The sequence below is a fragment of the Amia ocellicauda genome, chromosome 19, assembly GCF_036373705.1.
Source record: "Amia ocellicauda isolate fAmiCal2 chromosome 19, fAmiCal2.hap1, whole genome shotgun sequence".
NCBI lineage: Eukaryota > Metazoa > Chordata > Actinopteri > Amiiformes > Amiidae > Amia > Amia ocellicauda.
Genome location: NC_089868.1, coordinates 8,993,927 through 9,014,471, shown reverse-complemented (window position 1 = coordinate 9,014,471; position 20,545 = coordinate 8,993,927). Strand labels below are relative to the sequence as shown.

The 20,545-nt window shown below is 38.1% G+C and overlaps 1 protein-coding gene across 2 annotated transcripts in view; it reads left to right on the top strand.

The window, feature by feature from the left end:
- fam163ab (family with sequence similarity 163 member Ab) overlaps positions 1 to 20,545 on the top strand; it is a 41,406-nt gene that overhangs the window by 8,204 nt on the left and 12,657 nt on the right. Inside the window, exon 2 of one of the 2 annotated variants that reach the window (XM_066692487.1) lies at positions 16,887 to 16,997. The exons of the other annotated variant lie outside the window; for it this stretch is intronic. The gene's annotated coding sequence lies outside the window, so the exon portion shown is untranslated. The remainder of the gene's footprint in view (positions 1 to 16,886; positions 16,998 to 20,545) is intronic. 2 annotated transcript variants of the gene reach the window in all.

Here is a 20,545-nt window from a genome sequence, read left to right as displayed (position 1 = left end):
GGAGAAGCAGATACAGATACATTTGCATATTTATGAATTGCACTTTTGAACTTTAAAAATGTCAGTGTGGTAGGAGTCATGAACAAAAAAGGAAGTAGAGACGGAAGCATTTTTTTTTTTTTTTTGGTGACCAGCTCACCTTTAAAGCTCAAGGTAACAGAGCTCAGAGGAAGACACTATAATATGTAGGTGTTGGTCCTATGATATTTAATTAATTTGGAATATGCAGCCATTATTGTTAAGTATTACCTATTATCAATCATACACTGCATTATATTGCATGTGAATTGCATGATATTTGTCTTTAATTTGCTAAGGGTGTGAATCTTTTACCCCATGGCTGTATGATGGACAAATAAATCAAATTAAAGTAGACTAAGGACCAGATTAAATCAAAACTTCGACCCACCCTCTAGAAAACTACAGAACTGTACTTAGTTGTGGCTTCATTTTTAGTAAGTTGACACTTTCTTAAAATCATAAATGTAACCGCTATGATGTACAGGTTTGTAGTTTGCTATTAGCAGGTGGGTCAAAGTTTTGATTCAATCTGGCCCTAAGTAGGCTCCTTTAATTTGTTGCAGCACTACTTATTTTTAAGCATGGAAACTGGACCATGGACCGTCATCATAAAAAAAATGTGATGTGTTTCTAAGGCCTAGACCAAAAAAAACTTTGACCAACCTGCAAATCACAAATCACAACTTTTACCCTTTGATGATGAATAAACTCCAAATGGAGTTGGTCTTTCAATTGCATTCAAAACTGAACCATGTATTGGTTTATCCCAGATCAGGGCTGAATTGTGTCTACTAACACAATGTTGTTGCATTTTGCAGTTAGTTCAACTGAAATTCTCACATTGTCAAACTTTTTTTTTAACACACTGAATAACTTTTTGATTTAGTGCAGAGTAAATAAGAGTAAATAAAACTTAGAAGGAAGTTTCTAAAGTACAGAAGTTCACAGATGCATCCATCTTATTGCAACAGGGAGTAGAATCAATTACTATACATATAAATCTACATCTGCATGTATTTATTTATTTTCAATTTCAAAAATTATACACAGACTGCTTTAAAGAGCTGGGAATATTTTTAAGTACAGGTGAAACTACTTTTCAAACTTTTTAGATATTAGAGGAAGTGGTGTGTGAAACAAAGCCCAAATAGATTACCAAGCGAGGGCTTGCCAAAATGTTGTGCAGTACAGGAATTTAAAGAAAACATGGAGAACTGGGAGTATTTTTCTCTAAGGTACAGTTGGAAAGAAACAATTTATTTGTGTTCATTAACATATTATAATACTCTCAGGAAAGATACTTGTTGGTGTAGGTACTTCTTTAATTTGTAATTAATCTTACATGATACACCGAACCAAATCTAAATGACTAAAGTCAAACCTAAGCTAAATAAGTCCACAAGCATGAATATACCCTTGGAGATGATTTGGATAAAAATGGAGTGGACAAAAATAGAGGGTGCTACATTGTGTGAGTTAGAAGAGAATCAATAAACCGAATGGCTGTGATTGCTAACAATGAGCCATATTTCAGATACTAGATTCATTTCCTAACAAATCAGAATTCCATTGAATCAGTGACACTGATTTTGCCTTTCTTGTATTACAATTGCAAATGTCGGAGGTCCCCTAGTGTTGATGGCTTCGAGTGTTTATTATTGTAATAAATCCTTGCAAATGTATTTATTAATAGTGTTGGAAAGTTTTGTTTTTTCTCATGTAAAACCTCTCCAATCATCAAATCTGTGGGAAAACATGAGAGGAAAAAACTCAAAGACTATATATGTAATGCGTGTATATTCCTTTGAAATTCAACATTGGTCTCAGAGTATAAAGGCACTGAAGCACTTAATGGAAGAAATTTAAAAAACAATTGTGTACACCTTACAAAACAGAAATGATTTATTTGCCCAGCAATTCCCATGTACTGCCAGCAGCAACAATTTATCCACATGACCAACTTTGCATTAACAAAATGTCATCATAAGATGGAATATTTCCACTCTTCTGCAATATTTCACTTGGCTGTGTGTTCTCCTTTTAAATAATATCAATACTAATACAACAAGGACAATAATCATCATAATAATAATGTTAATTTATCAGAGCACTATATTAGATTAAAATAGACCTCTTTCAGTTATAATATCTGTAAGAACTTTATCATAAACATAGACCTACAGTGGTCTAATTGTAAATACAAAAGAGACCAACGGTGTGTGTAGATGAGATTTAAACAGGTAAACTGTTTTCATTTTTTTGTCTTTAGCCCAGAGATGCAAAAAGACAGAGCCTCAATATCTAAAGGAATAAACTCCCATTGAAGCAATCCAGAAAGATAATCTGACTTTAAACTCAAACCTAATACATTAACAGAAAATGTTAGCAAATTATGAGTTTATAATTTACGACAACTAGGTTGTTTTGTGCTTTGTTTTCTTTAACTTAAGCAACTGCAACCTTTTTAAAAATGCAAAATGGAAGGCCAAACATTGGAATATTACTAGTGAAATTAAACCAAATCACGAGAAAGGATTTAATGATCATTGAATTTTCTTGAGACAAACCACTTCATTTGGAATTTGGATGTTTACATGAATTTAAATGCAATTTTATTTTGAAAAGAAACACATACATACATATGTATTAAACTGAATTCAAATGTAGCAACCGAAGCAGTGAGATTACTGAGTGAGTAATTTTACTAGCAATCCTCTAATATTATATTACTGATGCAATAATGTATGTACAGTTTCTACATTTTATTGTCTGCAAAATTAAAAGAAGTACTGAAATTACTAGTGAAAATAAATGTTCGGGGAATAGTATATAAATAATCTAATAGCAGTTTCAAGTTGCAGGCTTTCTATGATTCTAGAAGCAGAGTTCAGCCATAACTGAATTGGTTAAGTAACGTTTTAAAGATCCTTAACGGCCTCTTAACTAAAATATTCAGAAACTGAATTTTAACCCCCCTTCTTAAAGTGTGATATTCCATCTAAATAAATCTGTCACTTGCTTGGGTAGTCCAGGTCTTAATCAATCCATCCCTCCTTTTACCTTTCAGTGTTAAACTGAGCTAGATTCTTTAAATAAGTAAAAAATAAATCATTTTTACACCCTTCATGTGTGATGACTCTCTTGGAATAAAACAAAGAATTTTTTTAATTTTACTTTCCCTGATCTTTTAAATGACTGAAATGACATGACGTAATTATTTTGTCTGATCTGATATTTTGTTATCTTGTTGACTAATTTGGTGTGGGCTGTGTCAAAGTGTTTCTATAGTGGGGTTTTGACAATTACTGCTTTTTAACAAAACAAAGCAAGAGCACCACACAGAAACAAAATACTGCTTTTATGGGGTTGTTTACGCAAGTTTACACTGGTTAATTTACCATAGGATTTTTGATGAATGTACTAATGTGTTTTCATATTTGTGCAGTGCTTCCCTGTGGTTTTAACATGTTTTCTCTGGGCTTTACTCCACTCTTCCATGAACAAACCATGGTTTACCATATTCCAATTTTTTCTCATCATAAGTCATCTTATTCCGATTGTCCAGTGTAGTAATGCACAGTAAACACATGTTGAAGCCAAAGGGAACCACTGGACAATTATAGTAGAATTCAGTTAATGTTAAACATTGTGCAAAAAACTCATCGTAAGGTTGGTGTGTTAGTCTCATTAATTAAGTAAACAGGAGCGATGTATGATCTAAATTCAGTCTTCCTCATGATGTGTTCATGGTGCAGTTTTCAGCATGTGTGCTCGGTAGAACAATCGTTCTGCAGACATTAAACTGAATATCAGAATGAATGGATCCCGAAACATATTTCTTCATCGTACTGTCACTGGATCAAAAAAGAAAAAAAAGTGCTGTCTTGCAGTTGTCTGTTATGTATTTTATTTCATGCGACGTTCATTATGTACATTCCAGAATGCACTTGATATCTTAACCGTGATTAAGTTGGCATTAAATGCTGGCCGACGTGAAGCTGCAGTCAGTTGCTGTTCATGTATGCTACTTCTAAATCTGCTTTTAAGTTTCTGTGTGGTTTATTTAGATATCCTGCTCTTTAAGCAGCCTTTCTAAGCCTTGCTTTGTGGCAGTTTTTTGTTGTTCAATTTCTTTTCTTTTCTTTTCTTGGGAAGACCCCAAGATGATATGATGAGCAGTTGCGAGTCACAATGAGACAGAAGGTTTAAACTTAATCAAAACAGATAACTCCATAAATAAAAACATCAAGCCAGCATTAAAACCTATGAAGCAACATTACTGGGTGTTCAGCTTCAGCTAGTAGCCAGTCAGGAAACAAATCTACGTCGGCTAATCACTCTAATCACATTCCCTTTCTTTAATTTTTTCAACATAAATAAACACCAGGGAATTAAATAGCATCTAACCAACTGCTGAATAAGTCCAAGTCAGCTCTTTAAATTCTAGTTTATTGCTTGACATTTGAAGCATCCTCTGATTTGTCCTTGGAGCAGGAGACATCCTACAGCTATAAATCTGACTGTAAGCTCGAGCATCAGCTATCTTGCCAATGGGCATAAACACAAAACACAGTTTACCTGGCCCAACGCTTTGAATCTTCACTCTCAAAGAAACACACCTACAAAAGCTGATGGCTTCGAACGGGCTTGATCACACGCAGCATATTTTTTCATGTATGTCCTTATTTATTTATTTATCTATTTATTTTTAGAAGCTTTGGTGACTTCGGCCCAGCCCTGTGAGAAGAGCGCAGTATCTCAGGTTTGACTCATGCCTGCTTCTCATGCGAAAGGCTATCTCTGTGCTTGCAGTCATTCAATAGCGAAAATGATGGGCTTTTTAAAATCACATTCCAACTCATAATTTATCAGCAGGGCTATAAAAAGATTCCACAGGGCAATGCTGGCCCAGGCAAGAGCTTCATTACAGAGCTGCTAAGATGAATGCAGCAGGAGGTAGCATTGCATTCCACACAGGGTCATGGGCAGTCAGCGCACAACCCCTGAGTATTCACTTCTAATTTGTTTACATTTGCATTCTGTTTATATTCAGAGAGCTGCCTCAGAAATACCTGGATTTATTATCCTCATTTAGTCCTGTTCCACCTCTCCAAAAGCTCTTGATATTTATTACTGTGAGTGTTAATGGACACGTTGCCTGGCTAAAAATGAGAGGAGGGAGTTTGCCGAAAGGCGGAAATGCATTTTGCAGTGCCGTAGATGTCGCAATGGTTTCCTCTCTGAAAGTGGTAATGCATAAATCTGGAAAACATGAGTGTGCTGCCTTTACGTGAAAATGATTCTAGCAGGCATTACTGAATTCGCGTGGTTTGGCCAATCAATAATCATAAAGGTCTTATTTGACATCCCAACATTAACATTTATTATGAATTCACTTTGATTTAATATCAAATCAACCTGCAATGCCTTCTGCTTCCATTTCATACAACATAGCATATTCGAAGGAGCTTGTGCTGAATTTTGCATAGGGTATAAAGTGCGAACAGTTCTGGGACAAACGTGATAGAAAATGAGGAAGACTTTGTATGTAACTTGGCACACTCCACAAGGTGGACCCTTAACACTACAGCCTTCATTTTTGCCTCCCGAGAGAATGAGTTTAATACCTTTAACGCTGTGTATTATGTAAGCTCTTGACTTCATTATCATCATAGGGGGTTGGTTTGGCTCGCCCAGCCTCATGGGGCTGAGATGGAGGTCCATTTGCTTAGTCTTTGAACTCCATCTCTGTCTTCAGCCTTTGTTCTGCTAAATTGGTGGTGGAACTCCTGGGGTTGCAGGCTATGCAAGAAACCACCAGTGTCTGGCTTTTGATTGGGTACATTGTGTGCTTACATTCCCTGGTATAACATGTGAGCTACCCACAATCCTGCTGCCACCTGTTGCCCTGCTGTAATGCTGGTCTTTCAGGGCGGTGGCTAGTGGGCGACTGTCATACCTACCACAGCCGGGGAAAGCAAGACTGTGGTGCTGAAGCTCAGGACAGCTTGCAGTGCAGGTCTGTCTAAGGCAGTGGACATGTCCACAGTACCGGTGTGGAAAATCATTTTATTATATTTAGTTAGTAGAACATGCATTAAGATTCAACAATAACAATTGTCCTGAATTACTAAGAATGAGAAAATAAATTAATAATCCCATAAAAAAAAAAATCCACAAAAAAAACCTAAAACCATCATAGACCTGTATGCTGTCAGTTTGCCTCCCCATTGAGACAACCTATTTTAGCAGCCTAGCGAACCGGACTGCTCTGCTCCGCTCCGCTCTGTTGTGCGTAATGCTATCCAGCCACTGGGCCCTGATGAGCGCGGCAGCCTAGGGGCCACTGCCGCCTCTCTCACTGAGGAGTGTCTGGCCGTCTCGCATCAGCTCAGCTCCTGCCTCTTTGATTTCCTGCTGTTCGGCTCACAGCTCAGCCGAGTGGTCTGTTGCTTTGGCATCTATTCCCGCGGGTTGTCGTTCTAAATGCAGGACAGCTGCATCGAGGGGCTTCGGGGCGCCTCTTGTTTAGTCATGATGTCAGTCCATGACTTGTCTATGGTATTTATTATTAAATATTAGTATTATTTATTTATAAATAACTGGGGCGACTTACAGTTTTCACAAGAAACATTTTAGTGCAGTTAATACAATCAGTAAAAAAATGTGTGTCAGAGTGTAGATGTGCTGGGAGTAGGACAGAGCAGGGTCAAGGGTTTCTCCAAGACTCTTAGTGGAAGGAGAGAGGGAGAGTGGTAGATAGATTCCAGTGGAATTGAAATAGAGAGATCAGATTTGGAAAGGTCACAGATGATGCGCGTGCATCCAGGAGGAGATAGCAGACAGACAGGAAGCAATGATGTTTAGATTAATGCATGATCAAATACCTGATTTGGAAATAGTCTCCTGCGTTCTAAGCACTACATTAAACAACACATATTTCTTCCCTAATGGCTCGGTGAGAAAAAATGGAGCCATGGAGTCTAGTTGTGTGAGGCATGTCATAGACAAACACTGTAAAACAGGGGCACTAATCTTTGGTCATCAAGGACCACAGTGATTTCTTGGTTTTCTGTCCATCTGAGCTCTCAATCGCTTACTTGCATGAACAGGTTTAAATGTGAAGGTTTTCATTTTTAAAGATCTGTAAATGGACAGCTGGACACCACTGTGTAAAAAAAGACCCTTTTAAATCAGTTGATTACAACATTAAAAATCTTCACAGGTATCTGCAAAGTCGAACCGATTAATTAATCAACACTATTTATCTTATGGTTCTGTCCATTGATTAATGATTTTGCTGTGCAAATATAGGCGGCATTTACAACTCCCAGGAGAATCTGGGCTCTGCGTGTGGACAGCCTATGTGAGGATATTAGTGGAAATCTGTGTATGAGAGTGATCCGTTAAGATATTGAACCAGGAGCTATGCAGATCCTAAGCTGAAAGTCAAGTACTACATTCACAAAGAGCTGAACAATGAAAATGAAATTGGGGAAACCTCATGTGTATGTGTGTGGGGGGGGTGGGATTCCCTTCCACCAAAGTCCTGCAGATGAACCTCAGCCCTCAGACTGCTATGCAGTGGGATGCTTTTGAATGGAGAAAAACTGCAAAGCTGTACATATTGCAGAAGGTAATTCAAAATGCAGATACTACACATTGTCTTGAAATATAGGACTAGTAGACTGCAGGACTGCATGTCAGTCTTCATCTGTAGTTGAACTGTGAATTGTGGTGGGTATTTAAACATGGACAGCAAATGAAATGTTAATAACCATATAACACTCAGTTCATATGGACATTGCCCGAGCTGTTTCATCCTGTAAATTTGCAATTCAGTTTTGTGGGAATTATAGTTTGCCCAGGGCTATGCCTGATAGGGCTGGGCCTGGTCTGTGCTTGAATTGGGGGCATCTCAGGCAAATCAAGTTTCTGCTAGAAGTGGTATTGAGGGATGAGTCCCTATGGACCACATCTTCCACACCAGTACCCAACTCCATCCATTATTATTTACTTGATTGATTTTTTTATGTATGTTAATAGATATATATAGCTTCAACATGTACAAGAATGAGGCAAAGTAAGTTGCGTCAGCTAACTGCATTCTTGGGGGTTTCTGAACAGAGTTGTGTGGTGTTTAGACCTGTCTACTTAAATACTGCAATGTCAGCAAAATGGTGATAATGTGTTAACAGGTATTCATATACCTAAGATCAATGGAATAAATTGGCAATCAGCTGTCTGCACATGAATAAAATTAAATTAAATACCAGTTTCTGCTTCAGACAGCCTGTTGAATATGTTAAACGGTAGTGCATTTATGCTTAAATTGACTATACTGTAAATCTAGAACTGAGTTGGAAGCTGGTAAACTATTTAAATACATGTAGGGAATTTGCTGACCCTTTGTAAAAGTCTTTTTTTTTTCTTTTTTTTTAAAGGCATGGATTGATTTTAGTATTGTCAGCATATATGAAGCTCTTACACAACTCATATTAAATTGCTGGTTGACCCCTCTGCTACTGTACTTAATATGCTGAGCAAAACTGAGGTCAGTGATCAGCAGAAAAAAATGCTGTGATCAATGATAGGTGATAGTGAACTCTTGTGCAGAGGGGCCTTGTTACGACTCACATAGGGAGGCATGAACTGTGTGATCGCTCCTGTATGTATCAAATCTAATAACATGTTTTTCACAAACTGACATCTGAGATCCACATAGGCAGTATTCTCTTAAGGCATATAGGAATAACTATTGCAGGTGTGAACTAGAGGATTGTGGGTTCAAATCAAAGGGGAATCACTGCTGTTGTACCCTTGAGGAGGGTGAAATTGCTTTGAATTAAAGTGTACGCCAACTAAATCAATACTGTTTTTGTTTTGCTTGTTTTTTCTTGGGAAATGAATACAAGGAGAAGTACATTTTGAAAAGTGAAGGAGTGTGTGAGAGAGGATCCATCTAATAAGAAGTACTGTTTCACAGCAGCGAATTTGAAATTTTACTCCAAGCTGCATGTGTTGTAGTGCCCGAGTGTGCTTAGCTCATAATGCTGTGTAAATACACTTTCAGATTGCTTTAATCAGATTAGTGTTATGGGGATTGTTTGTTGTTAAATAATTAACTTCCATAAAAAATACATAAAGTGATAATTCCACTGTCGGAGACCAAGGTTAAGTTGTGCATAGCAAAATGATGGATAACATGCACAATATCTGAAGTATGGTAGATAGTGATGTTGTCAGGGCATGTCGATATTCAGAGATACAGTCACTAATGAAAATTAATATTTACATTGCAAATCCAGACACTCATATCGGTAGTAAATGATGTACCAAACCACACAAGGAGCAAAAAATATCACTGCCCTCGCAAATGAAAGGAACCTCCACATCAAGGCCATTCTTGCACAACATGTAACTGTAGAGGTAGTAATTAAGCACATTCATCATTGCCTTTTCAAAGCTTAATTATCTTCTAAACTGCGTACTCCCTTCTTTCGCCATTTTTTAACTGTCATGGTATTGGAAAAACATTTCAATGATTATTTTATTACCATTTGTGTTTCTCTTATTAAACTCTTTATTATCACTTTTATACATGCTCTCATTGCTCATTGCACTCTTGCCATTATTTTTCTGTTTTTGTCTCCCTAGTACATCTTTCTCTTCAAATGTGTTGTTCATGGATCTGTTAAACAGTTGTGACCACTGTGTTTAATGCATCGTTTTTGGTTTTGGTTTTTACCTATTGGATACACTTCTTCTTTGAATTTGTACTATTGGGTTTTAACCTTTTACTCCTGTCCTAAAAACCTACCCCAGTCTACGATTCCTTCAATTTAATTTATTCAGTAACAGCTTTCCTGTAGTTCCAAACCAAAATGTGAGACATTTTCTTTTCAGTTTATCGGCCGCTGACTTTTTCAAATTTATTTGGAGGCATTTACATATTTAAAGGGATTACTGACTAGCTCCACAAAACATCTTTATGGTTGTATACAGTCACTTTGTGGCATTAAAATCTGGTATTGAGCATTTATCTATAATATCTGCAGTAAGGGGTAGGGAAGGAAGGGCGGTACTACAGGAGTGACACAGGTTGGCCAGGGCCACCCCTGAAAAGTGCTTGGCCACCCCAATTTTATTACCAGAACTGTGTATATTATATGATTAGTAGTTTGTGTTAATTTGTGTCATATCTCAAGTCTCAAATTAACATGAATTAGTTTTATTACAAGAAATATATACAGGTATTGTATGGTACAATATTTCCTGTCTCTGCCTTTGTCTTGTCCTGTCTGCTGGTCTGACTGCCTGCGCAAACTTTTCATCCCACGCTTTGCTGCAGAGGTGCCCCTGACGATGTGAGAGTGTGGCTGCCATGATCGTAGTAGTTTTGGTAAAGGTGGGGCTATTTTATAGAAGCAAATTCATTCACTCAGGCTGAAATAGATTGGACCTGGCAACCCACCTCTGGAAGCTGAACCATGCATGACAGACACGAGAGAAAAATCAGACCACATCCAACCCAGAGAGATCTGCTAATGTAATCCCTTCTTCAAGTAACAAAGAAACGTCTTGCTGGCTTAATTCAATGTTAAGGATTTTGCGTGATGACTGTGTAAGCTAGATCAAATAAATATTGGATACTTTCAGTGGACTTGCAACTGCCAACTGACAGATGGCTAGCTAATAACGTTTCCGAGCTAAACATCGTGGATATTGCATGCTAGCCCAGTTTAAGCATTCTCTTTCCTTGTCAGCTACCTAGCTACATTAGTTAAAGGACAATTCTAAGCAAAATTTCTAAAAGCAGCATTCAGTGATTGTTGAGGTATTAGCAGCTCCTCCCTCGTGCTGGGGGAGCAAATGCAACACCCTTCCCCAGGGCCTCAGTGCTCCTCCGTGGACGAGGACATGCAGCACTCCTCAGAGAATGGGGGGGCAGCAGAGGGATGAGGCTTTACCCTCCTCAGGATTGTTTTGATGGAGGTGGGCTTGTTGGGGTCAGCAGGACATAAGATCGATTGCCAGTGTTGAAACAGTTTACAAACAAAATGATTCCCTTTGTCTGATGTTAGTTAAAAGGGAAATAAATACTGTCTTACTTAAGAAATACATTTTACCTGTATGTACCTGTGTACAATTTAAAATATATTTGGAGGGGCCATTGAGACTTAAGATAGAAGACTTTCACCCTCAATTGGATCATCCTTTTAAATAGTAATTAAGCAAATATTGCAAATAATTAGCAAAAACAAACAGAAACATTTAATATTAGATCACCAGTTTACATTTGATCTAAAATATTTGTGTTGTAGAATATAAATTCAATACAAATATTTTTTTCTTATTCCAAAAGAAATTTGTTTAGTTTATGATTTCTGTGTTGTTGGTTACTTACCAGCTCAACATTGTAGACCATGATGTCACAATATGAAAATTCTAGAATGGGTTCTGGATTCTTGTATGGATCGGTTGGCAGGCAACCAGCAAAATACAACAATAAACATTTATTGTGGAAAGAGAACGATAGCAGCATAAGCTTTCTTGTCTATTTAATATTTAATATTTCTGGCAAAATAGTCCTATGGGAAACGATGTTATGTCCTGCTGACCCCAACAAGCCCACCTCCATCAGAATGATCCTGAGGAGGGTAAAGCCTCATCCCTCTGCTGCCCCCCCATCCTCTGAGGAGTGCTGCATGTCCTCGTCCACGGAGGAGCACCAATGCCCTGGGGAAGGGGGTTGCAGTCGCCCCCCCAGCACGAGAGAGGAGCCGCTGAGTGTGGAGGAATACAAATCGGTCTACCAGTCCCTTGTGGACCCCATGCTGGTGAACTCCGGAGGGCAGGCCAAGGAGCTGGGCCGGCGCATCATGAAGAGGCAGAGGGAGGCCCTGCCTGTGAGCAGCTCCACATGCCCACCAGCGCAGAAGAAAGTCAAGCGCTGAGTGTCCCCTGGCTTCAGCAGGATGACTGCGACCAACTATTTATTACAATCTGATTCAATACAAATCTTTATTTATCTTTTAAAATGTCTTCAATTTTTTCTGTAGTAGTATAGATGTAGTAGTTTATATACATATTCGTACTTATTACTTAAAATGTATTTCATCTCTGTTTAATTATTTGGATGTTTTTGTTGTTATTCTGTCTCTCACAGTTAAAATACACCTACCATTTAAATTATAGACTGATAATTTCTTTGTCAGTGGGCAAACGTACAAAATCAGCAGGGGATCAAATACTTTTTTCCCTCACTGTAAGTATTCACAGCCTTTGCTCAATACTTTGTTGAAGCACCTTTGGCACCAATTACAGCCTCAAGTCTTTTTGAGTATGATGCTACAAGCTTGGCACACCTATTTTTGGGTAGTTTCTCCCATTCTTCTTTGCAGGACCTCTCAAGCTCCATCAGGTTGGATGGGGAGCATCGGTGCACAGCCATTTTCAGATCTCTCCAGAGATGTTCAATCGGGTTCAAGTCTGGGCTCTGGCTGGGCCACTCAAGGACATTCACAGAGTTGTCCTGTAGCCACTCCGTTGCTATCTTGGCTGTGTGCTTAGGGTCGTTGTCCTGTTGGAAGATGAACCTTCGCCCCAGTCCAGAGCGCTCTGGAGCAGGTTTTCACCAAGGATGTCTCTGTACATTGCTGCATTCATCTTTCCCTCGATCCTGACTAATCTCCCAGTTCCTACCGCTGAAAAACATCCCCACAGCATGATGCTGCCACCACCATGCTTCACTGTAGGGATGGTATTGGCCAGGTGATGAGCGGTGCCTGGTTTCTTCCAGACATGACGCTTGCCATTCAGGCCAAAGATTTCAATCTTTGTTTCATCAGACCAGAGAATTTTGTTTCTCATGGTCTGAGAGTCCTTCAGGTGCCTTTTTGCAAACTCCAGGTGGGCTGTCATGTGCCTTTTACTGAAGAGTGGCTTCTGTCTGGCTACCATACAGGCCTGATTGGTGGAGTGCTGCAGAGATGGTTGTTCTTCTGGAAGGTTCTCCTCTCTCCACAGAGAGGCACTGGAGCTCTGTCAGAGTGACCATCGGGTTCTTGGTCACCTCCCTGACTAAGGCCCTTCTCCCTGACTGCTCATTTTGGCCGGGCGGCCAGCTCTAGGAAGAGTCCTGGTGGTTCCAAACTTCTTCCATTTACAGATAATGGAGGCCACTGTGCGCATTGGGACCTTCAATGCTGCAGACATTTTTCTGTACCCTTCCCCAGATCTGTGCCTCGATACAATCCTGTCTACAGACAATTCCTTGGACTTCATAGCTTGGTTTGCGCTCTGACATGCACTGTTAACTGTGGGACCTTATATAGACAGGTGTGTGCCTTTCCAAATCATGTCCAATCAACTGAATTTACCATAGGTGGACTCCAATCAAGTTGTAGAAACATCTCAAGGATGATCAGTGGAAACAGGATGCACCTGAGCTCAATTTTGAGTGTCATGGCAAAGGCTGTGAATACTTATGTACATGTGCTTTTTTTGTTTTTTATTTTTAAAAAATTTGCAAAGATTTCAAACAAACTTCTTTCATGTTGTTATTATGGGGTATTGTTTGTAGAATTTTGAGGAAAATAATTAATTTAATCCATTCTGGATGCACTGTAGCCAAAACCATTGGCCACCCCACAATAAATCTTTGTCCCATCCTGGCCTCCCTACTTGAAAAACTCTGGACACACCCCTCAGAATAATTCAAGTTATTTCCACCACTGGCAACTTTTAAACTCTGGAAATAGGTATAGCTTTTAGGATCGTTCCTGATAACAATGGAGATACAAAATTTGAATATACTGTAATGCCTTTCTCAATATTTAATATAGTACTACATTTTATTTAATTCTCAGCAACAGAGCACAAACAAATCAAATGTAATAGTGGCTGGCTCTCTGATTTATTGGCGTTAAGCACTAGACTGAAAGGAAAAGAAAAGAAAGGAAACCTTATTGACATCACTCTCAGCACAGTGTACACTAAGATCGAATAAACTTCATGAGAAATATGTCTATTTTATGGCAGACAGTCGTTTCAGATTAGAGATCAACTCGAGAAGCCTCCTACTTATTCTGATTCCCAAAAGACTTTAGTTTTGCCTGCTTGCCTTTCAAGCCAATTGAGTACAGTCAAGGAAAGAAAAAGGCAAGTAGTGATCGACAATTTTCAAGATGAAGTTAATCTTTTTTGTCAGGTCCTCCTTGCCTTTAGTGCCTTTTAATATAAGGTACACAGTAGTATGCCACCCTGATTCAGCTGATGGGATGAGGTTATTATTTAAGCTGACATGAATCCAGGAAGTAATACCTATGGGGTGAAATAGTATCATTAAAATAGTCAGAATTGGTCTGTACAGGACCATGTGTTTGTGAGGTCCTTCTTTGATCCAAAACATCCTCATTCAAAGCATGTGAAATGAATTCTGGGAATCACAGAATCCCCTGGAATTTTCTGCACACCTCGGTCTGCGACTGTGCATTCTACAGACCAAAACAGATCTCCAGCGGATGACTAGAGAAACGCCTAGTCTCCTGTCAGGCAAAGCCGAAGAAGTCAGCCCCTGTTTTCCCATTAAAAAGAAAGGCTTGCGAGGATCCCTGGCTGTCCAGGAACAAAGCCGCTTCTTGTGCCATGGCACTTCAGATATATGACCGCTTTATTGATCTGCAGCCTCATTGCTGTAATAGAGTGAGCAATATGATATACAGCCGCACTGACAGGCCCCCACTAAGCATTTCTCACTAAGCCGCTGTGGGGGATAGCGGTGGACCTCGGACTTAAAACAAGACATTTTGTACAGGAACCAATAAATAAGAGCACAAAAAGCATTGTCACAAGTCTGCGTCTGGCAGCAGAGTGGGGCAAATTTCAGATGTCGGAAAGAATCTATCAGTCTCACATTGATATCCCTCAAGTGCCAGAAATACGCTTTAGGGAAAATCTAAAGGAGCTGCGTAACTGTTGTGTGTACAGAACAGAAACAAAACCAGTGTTGTTTGGGTCTGGGTAAAGGTTTTGCACATTGTGTTTATTCCTCTTGTCTGTAAGCAGCTCCTAGCAAGACTTAACACTCAAAGATGACCAAGACTGGAAAATAAATAAATACATCTAAAAAGTGGCAGGAGTCTTTTAATCAGTCTCTCTCCCTAATTTAAATATGTGAAGTCAGTTTGCATTTCGGATGTATTTATTATCAGACCCTTGTGACAGATTCATTTCCCTGATACATGGACGGCACTGAAGATGGCATGTTGAGGCTGACTGGATATGTTTGAAATATATATATCTGTATTTTTCCAATTTGCATGTGAAAGAAGGTTTTTACTTTTGAATGGTTGAATGAAATATATATGCATATATCTATATTATATACGTTACTCTTATTCATATGTGAAAGATTGTTTTAAACATACCTTTTTGTATTTTTTGATGTAAGTGTACATGAAAGGTTTTATTTTGCTCTGGATACAAACAAACAAAAAAACAAATGAAATAATAATAATTATTATTATTAGCTTATTAACTCAATGACTGGCATGAGAATTACTTTTTCTTTGGCAGGGGCTGTCATGTCAATCAGCTATCTGGAGCAGAGCCCTCTGGTGATATACATTTCAGGAAATACTCTTATGGAAAAAAAATGTATTTGTATTATATGTCAGATGATGTATGATCCTTACATTTTTCAAATACCAAAATTGTCCCCCCTCTTCTGCTTTTTATAATTATATTTATAATATATATATAAAATACAATAATTATTAATTATGCATTTGTTTTTCATATACTTTTTTATAGGTTCAAAATATATGATTAGTTAATTTCTGCCATATATTTTAAACATATAAAATATATTCATGAATAACAGTCTAAATATTTTATACTAAAAAGGGGGGAATTTGGTATATAATAAATCTAAGCATCATACATAATCTACCGTATGATACAAATATATTTTCTGTTTTAGTTCAGTCTGGGGAACAGTAACTCTCAGACCAGCATGCTTGCTTAAAGCCTTTTCTTATGTGCTCACATTATTTGTATTGTTTTTGTCCTCTGAGCCATTGGTGAGGTTAATTTCTAAAATATATTTCAACAGATAAAATAAAAATATGGTTAACAGACTAAAGATACCAAAAAGGGGCACATCTTGTTATGAAATATGCATTTGTTTCGCATGGCATGTTCCCTTGTGTTAAATCTTCTTCTTTCATAGATAACGGTAACAATCCCTTCTTGATTGTTTTGTCTAGTTTATCCATATTGATCTTTATATGGGAGTCAAGTAAGGACGCTGATCTGCCCCATGTATGTTTCCAGTGTCGTATTACCTTCAATCTCTGTGCTACACTTCCAGGATTGTGACAGGATTGTGCTCGGCGTAGGTGGCTTCAGATTAAATCTCTTAGTGCTGACAGTATGCTGTTGTTCATATTGATACCCTATGTACTGCCAGTTATGAAGCCCTTTCTCAAACACAAAATGCCCTAGTGTACAATATAAATACCCACACAATGCCTCTGCAACTACTAATGATAATGATAATGATAATGATGATGATGACATGATATGGTCATAGCCAAGCATTTTGCATAATGTTTGTTTTTCATTTTGAATGATAGTTGTATGTTATCCTTGAAGCAAGTGCAGCCTTGTCTAAAAATGTCAGTGAATCCTATTTTTCCAAGTTAAAAATGTTACATCTAAAAAAAATCCCCTTTAAGTTAAAAACACACTGGGTACAATTGTCAGAAATGCCAGTTTGTGTTCTTTCTCTGGCACATAACCATCTTTCAGAATAGAAATTCCCCAGTCCTGACATTCTCGTTTCTGTTATGTTTGTTAAGGGATTGCTTGAAAAGTACACCCTGAATTCTGGGTCTCCCACTGGGGTGCAGAGTTGGAGTGGAACCAGAAGTAAGAGAAGGGTGGAGAATCGGCCAAAGGGGAAATGACAGGTGGGTCAGTCGGTTTGAACCAGAGTTGTATTCCATACGTCATACAACACAAGGCTGCATTAAAAGGCACTTGGACAATGACAAACATAACTTTTTCCTGACTGTATTTAAGAGTAATCATTCTGAAAGGCATTTTGATTTTTAGGCTCATCCACATGAACAGAACAAATGGTACAATTTTCTAAACTTGCATAAGGCATGTGCTGTCAGTAGCCCTAAAGAAAAATAATAATAATAAGCATTGGTGTAAGAAATGTATTCATGTTGTAAAATACATGACGAGAACAGCAGTCAGCGTGTCAATGGGCTTTTCCTACCGAGTGGTTAAAGGACTGATTTTGATTTGATATAAAGCAAATATTGTGTTTTGCAAGATATGTTAAAGCAATTTGTGGTAGGTTTCTGGTGACAAGCAGTCTTTAAAAGGTTGTACTCCTCTTCGTTTCGACAGCGTAATGCCCACGCAAAACTTGAGTGCAACATGAAATCTGTGGTACTGGAAAGCAAGTCAAGCAGAGTTCCCATAGACATCAGGATTATAACAATTAATTAGTTGAAAAGAACATTATTTTATACCAATTTGTGCTTTGATCTGATATTAAAATGCACAACCTTTCACTAACGTCCACTGCTGAAAAAAGAGACGAAACCTTGCAAAGAAGGAACAGTACCACCATTTTCTATAAAGACAAGTGAATCTACAGATTCAGCTTTACTTGAAGAACTAGGCTTTTTGCACAGGGTTGGTACAAACTATAATGCTTTATTTCAAGTGAACACTACGGACCCATTAAAAGTACCTATCAGTATTAGCTAACTTATTTAAATGATTTATAGCGCTGCTCCCTGGAAACAAACTTAAAACCCTACATACGCTCTAGTATACTATGCACATATTATTAATTCCATTTGTGTCTATGAATATATATGTCTGTCTGTTTGACAGTCTGATTGCGAGGATCCACTTTGCACTTGTCAGTAGAATGATCCTTAAAATCTACCCCTGCAGTGTGTAGCTGTAGTACAAAATCATTTACATCTAAGCCAGGCTGGTTTCACAGAACCAAATTAGCACTAGTCTTGGAATACTCAATGTAATTTTACATAAGAAACACATAAGAACGTTTACAAACGAGAGGAGGCTATTTGACCCATCGTGCTTGTTTGGTGTCCGAAGATAGAGACAGAGAAGTCCTAGACTAGTGCTAATCAAGGTCTGTGAAAGAAGGCAAAAGCAAGACAATTTAATCAAAGGTAAAAGTTGCCACAGTAAATGTTTTGAAAGTAATAATGTGAAAAGCTATTCATTTCAGGAATACAAAAATTGAGCTCAAAATAGATATAACTTATATCTTATATAAATCTCCATTCGTTTTGTTTCCTTTCTTGTTTTTTCAAAAACACAAAATGTGACATTATAAAACTGTGGTCTTATTGAAAGTTAAAATGATGTCCCTGTATTTTGAATATTGTGTTAACAAACCTCAAAAAAACTTAAACAAAACAAAAACATAATAATCCCTGGTTTTAAAGGTATGACGTAATCCAAGAGTTTAGAAGAATATTGATGGAGATCTCATCCAAAATCATGAAACAAGCTGAAAAAAGTAAACATCGACAACCATGTCACGTTCAGGATAGACACTAGACCAACATGACTCAGCCAGACGTCACATTGAAATCTCTTAAGTTGGAAAACTGGAGACACTTCTTCTCACAAATGGCTGGGAGCATCTGCAATAAACTGTCTACCGAACTGCCGAGCTGTGTTGTGGAACCTGAATCACATGGATTGCCAAAAAAGGGTGCCAAGGAAGTCATTGGATCAGTAGGCTATTGGCAACCAAATCAGCAGCTTGTGCTGTAGCAATATTCCACCCGTACTTATTTCATAAATCGTTACATTAAAGAGGTGTAATACTTAGGCTCTTTAGAGAGTGACACATTAAAATCCACCTTTGGATATTGTATTGCATTCATTTCCAAACAGGAAAGGGGAAAGGCTCCGATATTATTGCTGTATTTTATCTAGGATCATTGTTAATTGGGTATTAAAGGCAGCACTGGGATTGTCACTTTCTCTAAAAGCCAGTGGGGGAGGCTCACCAAACCGTTTTGCCATTTACAATGCCATCTGACAAGAACACTTAAAGCTATTAACTGAAACTGCACTTAATCGTTTTTAAAAGTTTATTTCTCTTTGTAGAAATATGATTGCACCTACGTACATTTTTGGAGACAAGTTTTCCCTACTGTCTGAAGCTCTGGCAATTCAGTGTGCTTTATTAAAGTGTAACTCAGAAGTAAGTGTTTCATCCATTTTCATTCGTTTCATTAATCTTATCTACTATTTGTGTGTGTGTGTGTGTGTGTGTGTGCGTGTGGGTCTGGCTGGTTGAAGGATATATTAGTCTATGCATTTCTTTCTTATTGTTTCGATAATCTGGGCCCAGAGCTTTGAATCTGAAGATATAACCTTCTTGTGAACCAGCATGTGAGTAGAATCACAAATACTTCTGAGGGTACACAATAGAACGGAGACTTAATCTGGAATGAATTAATACAAAAATGAAGCAAGGATGAAAAAAAGTGGAAAAGACATAATCATAATAATGCTGTGCTGGAAAATGTTTAGAAGTATGAAATGTTTTGCTTATTAAACAGTCATAACTGTGAATGCAGACTGACCCTAATGCAGACGTTTAGGGGAAAGTACGAATAAAACATTAAGACCAAGTCATTAAGACTAGTTATCTGTCAGTTCCAAAGCAGATTTGTAAGCTATTATGTTAAAGCAGCGAACTATTCACTGAAGCTGGGTTGGTGACCAGACGTTAAGAGACTCACTCTCAAGCATCCCTCATCATTATAGTTGATAACTCTATATACTGCCATGAGATACCAGATTGTTTTAATCAGTTTTTTGATGACACTGCAGCAGTGCATGAAGAAGGGGGAAAAAATCAATGCAGAACTGCAAGGTAGGAGCTTGCAAGAGGGATTTCTGCAGAGCCTCATTCAGCTCTCTGGGGCTCTGGTTAAACATGCCAGAGCTTTTGGAAAGCGAATCAAACTAAAGTCTTAAGGGTCTGTCTCAGGCAATCAATATGGAGAGAAGTAATTACATTGTGCCTTGCTTTTTGCAGCACTTAAGATTTCATGTTATTGGGCTAGAACGAGAGCCACTTCTGCAGAGTTTTGTATTTAAAACAACAACAACAACAACAACAACAACAACAACACTACTACCAAAGACTTCAAACACATGCATATCCCAAACAGGTCTCAGCCATACAAAACTTTCAAATTGCAAAATGACAAAATTCTGTTACACACATTGTCATTATGGTAAATGTGGAAAGGACAGTTACAGGTATCTTACGTTAATTTAGAATGTAGATTTAAAAATCATGTGTTAGAAGTCAGTACAATTTGAGGGTTAAATGAATCGGGTTGACTGTGGGCAGGTGCCTGGTTTTATACTCTTATACATTGGCGAAGCCCTGCTTAAATAATCAGTACCAAGCTTGGGGTCATTCTTCATCTTA